Source organism: Struthio camelus, chromosome 6 (assembly GCF_040807025.1).
Source record: "Struthio camelus isolate bStrCam1 chromosome 6, bStrCam1.hap1, whole genome shotgun sequence".
Classification (NCBI taxonomy): Eukaryota; Metazoa; Chordata; class Aves; order Struthioniformes; family Struthionidae; genus Struthio; species Struthio camelus.
This window is the reverse complement of record NC_090947.1, coordinates 1,530,643-1,536,516: the sequence shown is the minus strand read 5'-3', so window position 1 is coordinate 1,536,516 and position 5,874 is coordinate 1,530,643. Positions and strand designations below refer to the sequence as shown.

The 5,874-nt window shown below is 66.3% G+C and overlaps 1 long non-coding RNA gene across 1 annotated transcript; it reads left to right on the top strand.

Annotated features, from left to right (window-relative positions):
* Positions 1 to 335: 335 nt before the first annotated feature.
* Positions 336 to 1,155, top strand: LOC138067702 (uncharacterized). The gene is made up of 3 exons (XR_011142083.1): positions 336 to 505; positions 630 to 689; positions 1,014 to 1,155. It is a non-coding gene; the product is annotated as an uncharacterized lncRNA (long non-coding RNA).
* The last annotated feature ends 4,719 nt before the right edge of the window (positions 1,156 to 5,874 follow it).

Here is a 5,874-nt window from a genome sequence, read left to right as displayed (position 1 = left end):
TCTGTGCTGCTGTGCAGGCCTCTCAGGAAGCCCTGCTTGGTGCTGCCAAGTTGCTGAGGTGGGAGCAGCTGAGGCAGCTGGCTGAGACAGCGCAGAGCTGCAGGATCGGCGAGTGCCTGGTAAGGATGGCCCCAAAGCCCCCAGAGGCAGCCTGGGCAAGGCCTGTGCATGGCCAGTGTGTGGGACAGGCAGCCGCGTGCCTCGCCGCGGCTGGTGCCCAGAGGTGCCAGCCTGGAGCAGCACTCCCGCTGCCCTTGTCCAGCACACTGCCCCAACGGGCTCTTCTCTAGGTTGCTGTGCCCTTGCTGAGCCCTGGGATGCTAAAGCGAGTGGTGGGTGGAGGGAGTGGCTGGCTGGGTGGGGAGGGTGTGCGCCCAGCCTGTGGCCTTGTGCTCTGCCCAGCTGGCGAGGGGCAGGAGAAGATCGGAAGAATACCTGCGCCAGAGCCTGCCGTACTTGGAGAGCCCGCAGGAGTGCTTGCGAGAGATGGCTGTGCGGTTCCTTGGTGAGCTCCAAGCCCTGCGGCCCCTCTCTGCACTGGGGCAGCTTAGCGCTAGCCCTGGGGGAGGGGTTTTGTGCTGGCGGTGGTGTGGGGAGCAGGATTGGTGAGGGGCTGTGCGTGTGCCTAGGGCTCGTCGGGCAGAGCATGAGGGGCCAGAGCAAGAAGAAGGTGGAGGACATCTGCGAGGGTGAGTGAGGGCAGCAGGGTGTGAGGCAGGGCTGGCGGCGAGGAAGACAGAGGCTGGGCAGCGAGCTGCAATGCCTGGCGCAGGCCAGGAGGGCTCTGCTGCTCCCCGTGCGGCTCAGAGGTGGTGCGCGTAGAGTCGCGAGAAGCTTTCAGGGGCCTTTGGGACATTCCTGGCCAGCAAGTCCCAGCTGATGCATGTGTCCCTTCTGCTGCCTCCTGTCTGTGGGAAGAGGTGGGTGGGACAGGCCATGTCATCGCCAGGAAGGGCTGCCTGGGCTCTGTGCAGATATGGGGGCTTGATCTCTGCTCTGGCTCTTTCTCTCAGCGCTTCAAGGCTTGGAGGAGGACGTCAGCCCGTCCATCTGTTCCCTGGCCACGCAAACCATCCTGCTGCTGAGAGCTCCAGGGAAGACGTCTGCGCCTGGAGGCGGCCACGAAGGCCTGTGCTGGCGGCTGAGGAGAGTGTGGCAGAGGTGGCCCTGGCCCCTGCAAGGTGGCTGCGTTTGCTGCGGGAGCTCGACCGCCTCCTGATGCCGGGCTGCTCTGCCCGCAGGGACGAGCGGAGTGTGCGAGGAAGTCGGGGGCGTTGCTGGCCTCTCTCCCTGCCCGCAGGACAGCTGCAGCCCTCAGGCCCAGCCCGTGCCAGGCTTGTGCTGCCAGCCCACCCTCTGCTGCCTTTTCCCCCAAGAAGCAGCCCTCTCTCTTCACCCCGTGCCAGTGTCTTTTCTTGGTGCCAACGAATGGGTGGAAAACCCAGGAATGACCGCGATTCCTTCGCGGCCACCCTTGGAGGGGGGTAGGGCATGTACTCTCTCCAGCAGTCTGCAGCAGCCACAACATCCCCCCCCGCCCTCTTCCAGCCGTCAGAGAAGCAGCCCGTTTTCCCTGACAAAAGGGTCAGGCCTGGATGGGAGAGCGCAGTGGTGGTGACAAGATTCTGCCTTGGGAGGCAATCAGCCCCTCCGCATGATTCGGGACACCGAGGTGGCCCCTCGCCGGCAAGTCTCCTGAGCCAGAAGGCAAGGCTGCAGCCATTGCTCTGCCCTGCAGCCTGCCCTCCCACCACCGGAGATGAGGAAGCGCTGGGCTGCCCTTTGCGCACCAAAGGCTGGGAGCGCCTGTGGCCACGGGCCGGCACCACGGGATTTGCCCATGCCGCCACCAGGCCATCAGAGGCCAGAGCTCTGCCCAGGCACTGGGGGTTCCAGCCCCTCCACAGTGGGAGCTCTTCAGGCACCGGCACTGCCAAAGCCAGCTGCAGGAACATCTTCTCAATGGGCATGACTCTGTGGCGGGAGGGTGTCCAGAGGCTGGAGGCACACTGTGCCCAGTGGTGCCCAGGGACGGGCTGTGAGGCAACGGGCAAAAAGGGAGGGAGGTCTTGTTGGAGGGATGGGGAACAAGGCCATTAGGGTATTAGTCAGTCTTTCACAGGCAGTTAACAAAACAAGGCCCTGAAGGAAGGAGCAAGACAACACTCTAAGGCAACCAGCTAAGCAAGTACCCACATAAAGCTGACGAGAACAAAACCAGCTGATAAACAGGAGAGAACTACTTGAAGGACGGGTGAACTATCCGAATGAGCATAAGGAAAAACCCACCTACAAGCAGGGAAGCCCCCCTGCTGGTCAAAGCCCCTTCCCCCTAGAGCATGCGTAGTAGAAAAAGAGGATACTGTGACTCGGAACGAAGAGGAGCCCTGACAGAACCAATGGCAACATGGATGCCTTAATGTAGTTGGAAACGGGACTGAGAACTGTTGCTTAGACTGTCTAAAGTGTCAGCTGTGTAGTGATCAGGCGTGCTAGCTCTGTGGACTTGCCACCTAGCACCCACGTGTGCGCAGAAATGAAGGAAAGAAACGTGGCGACTGTGTGTGTTTGGGGGCTCCTTGCAGAGCGGGTGAAAGAGGCCTTCTTTGGGACAACAAACAGTGTGAGCCTCCAGGTGGTTGTGCCCTGTGTGTCCGAAGTGGAGGTCCCGGAAGGGATCCCTTGTTGCTTGCTGGAGGCCCGGGGATGCCGGGAGCTTGCGCAAGGCCCCCATGAGCGAGGTGGTGGGTGGGTAGGTTGGGGGGGGTGGTTGTTGGCCCTGTGCGATGGGTGCAGGCGGCTGGTGCTGCAGAGGCAGCAGCTGCAGCATGCTCTGCCCAGGGCAACGGCCAGCAGGCTGAAGGAAGCAGGAGCACAGGCACAAGGACGAGAGAGCAGAGAAGAAATGCAAGGTGTGGAAGAGAGCGAGGGGCTTTTCTCTGCCTGGCCACGCAAGCCCAGGTGCAGCGTGGCTCCGGGGGTGCCGGCAGATGAAAGGGGCTGCTGCGAGCGCTGCTGCCTGGGTGCTTAGGGAGGAGGCTGCTCTGGGAGAGGGGAGCGCGATCCCAGGGTCCAGTCCAACGTCTATGGCGCAGGAAGCCTTGGCAGGACCCGAAGGGTCACGTGCCTCCTGCCAGGCCTTGTTGTGCCGCCAGGAGGCAGGCCTTGGTGTGGGCCTTGGAGGGGGAAGCGGAGACCTGCTGAGGGGCTGCGCTGAAATCTGCTGGGAGGAGAACCCACAGGTCCTGCTGCAGGTGTCCTTAGCACAAGCTGGAGCAGTGCAGCGAGGCTTGAGTTGGTGGAGAAGAGGCCAACTGCAGCCAGGCAGGCCTGAGCCCCTGGCATGGCTCTTGCAGGAGCTGGGCCAAACCCCCTCCACTGCCCTGGCGCCAGGCTGCTGGGATGGGTGCAGCTGTGGTAGCTGCTGCAAGGTGCTCTGCTGTCTGGAGGCCAACCCTGCCTTGATGAGAGAGTACGGGGGCACCTGTGCCACGGGCACCCGCAGGAGGGCCGGCAGCAGAGAGCAGAGAAGCAGAGGAAGGTGGTGGGCACCGCCTTGGCCGTTGTGGAAGCTGCTGGTGAGCGCAGGCCTCCGTGCTTGGCCTGCTGCCCGCGGGGAGCAGCAGGGGAGCGCAAAGTGCTTGGGCCAAGGCTGCTTCAGGAGGACCGAACAGCACTGTAGGCAGCGCAAAGGCAGGAGTGCCCTGTGCCCCGCAGGCTTGTGGCTTTGGCAAGTGCAAGCGGCAGCCGTGAGGCGGAGGTTGGGGTTGGGTGGTGGGGGAGTGAGATTTTGCTCTGGCCGCCTCGCAGGATGACAGGGTGGTTGCGGTGGTTGGGAAGGAGTCCTTGCCAGCGGTGCCAGGGGTGTCGCGGCGGGGCGTTGGTTGGGGTGGCTGAGGACGGGGCCGGGAGCAGCGGTGGCGGGGACGAGAGGAGGGTGGGAGCGGCTGTGAGGGCCCCAGGAGCCATGGGGGCCCGGGGCAGCCCGAGGGCAAAGAGAGGTGTGGCAGGGGGCGAGCCGGCCCGGCGCCCCGCGAGGGCACCCGGCCTGCCCCTGCCCGGGCCGGGGCCCGCCCGCCCCAGGGTGACAGTGGGGGCCCTTTGTGACTGCGCTCCTGGGACAGCCCGGGGCCTTGCCAGGCGTCGGCGCGGCCTCGGCCCCGCAGTGTCCGGTCGGACGGCCGCGGGACAGGGCGAGAGCGCGCGGGGCTGGCCGAGGAGCCCCCTGAGCGCAGCCAGGTCTTTCCCCGCCGCCCCCGGGCAGCCTCTGCCGCCTTGCCCACCATGGCGCAGAGACCCCCCCGCCGCCCCAGGCTGGCCTGGACGGAGGAGGAGGAGGAGGACGCGGCCCTTGCTGAGGGCAGCCGCCAGCTGGAGCCCCACCAGGTCTGCACGCCCCAGGCGCCGCCCAGGCGGGCGTGCGGGGCCCCGCTGGCGGTGACCTCTCTAGCTCGGCTGCCCTCCTTTCTCCCCTAGATGTTGGGGACGTCCCGGCAGCCCGCTGAGAGGGCCCACAGCATCCTCCTAGCCATCGAGGCCATGAGCTCCCGCAGCACCGAGGAGGCGCACACAGCTGCTCGCGTGCTGGAGGCGCTTGTGGCGGACGCTGCCTGCCTTGTGGAGCATGTAAGTAGCCTGTGGGTGGCGTGGCCGGGGCTCGAGGCCTCCGGGGGCTTGTTCTTGCCCTGACTCCAGGCCTGCCAGGCCCGCCAGCCCCTCTCAGGCCAGCACAGAGCAAGGGGGGCAAGGGCAGCCGTTGTCGGGGGCAGCTGGGCCAACGGCTGCCCTCTGGCAGCAGCCCCACTCTGAGCCGTGTGCCCTCCAGGTGCCCCCGGTGGTGAGGGGCATGTGGAGCAGCGTGCTGGCCGTCACAGAGGCGTCTGCGCGGCGCAGCCTGGAGCGGGCTCTTCTGCTGCTGGCCTGTGCATGCCCAGAGGAGGTGGTCGTGAGCCTGTTGCGCTGTTCCCCCTCGTGCGACAGGTAGGGGCCCGCTTGCCTTGAGAGCTGGGGGGCCGGCAGCCTGCAGAGCTCGTGCCCTGCGGGCTGCGGGGCAGGTGGCGATTGTCCGGCCTCTCGTGAGGGGCTGGGCCCTGCTGTTGTCCCCGTGTGCCAGCCGCGGCGCGTCAGGCCGGGCTGCAGCAGCGCGAGCCGAGCAAGCGTGCCTGCCTTCCGCCCCAGAGCCTGGCCGCCTTGCCGCCTGCGTGCCCCACAAGGGACTGGAGCTTGGCCATGGGCTGCGGGGTGGGGCAGAGCGCGCAGGGTGCTGCGGGCAAGGGGCAGTGGGCAGAGGCAGGGCTGGCGGCCCGCCCAGGCCCTCTGCGGCTGCCCAGGCCACAGCTGCCGCTGCGGCACCCGCTGAGCGAGCGCTGTGGGCCTGCAGCGCTGCCGCAGCCATGTGGAGGATGCTGCTGTCGAAGTGCGGAGCTGCCGAGAGGGTGCTGCAGGAGCTGCTCAGTGTCCTGCAGGATTGGCCCGTGGACGAGGCGTGCACGTTGGATGGGGACGACAGAGTCATCGTTTCCGTGGCCGTGAGTTTGTGGACGTAGCCTCGCTCTCCCCTAGAGCTGCCCTGGCCTTGCCCACGCAGCAAGAAGCCGTGACCTCCCGCCGGGCGCACAGCCACGGCGCGGCAGGGCTACGGCTGGCAGGGCTTGTTGTGGCCATGGCCCAAAGAGGAGCTGAGGCCAAAGAGCTTCGGTGCCTTTGCTCTGGCCACTCAGGCACGGCAGGCACTCCTGCTTGTCCCGAGGCTCAGGGCAGTGTGTGAGCCTCACCGCCAAGCTCGGGCAGCGCAACAGGCACGTCTCAGCAGCGACAGCTGTCTCGGGGCTTCTTCTGCAGGCAACCAGAGTGCTCCATGAGATGCTGCAGCAG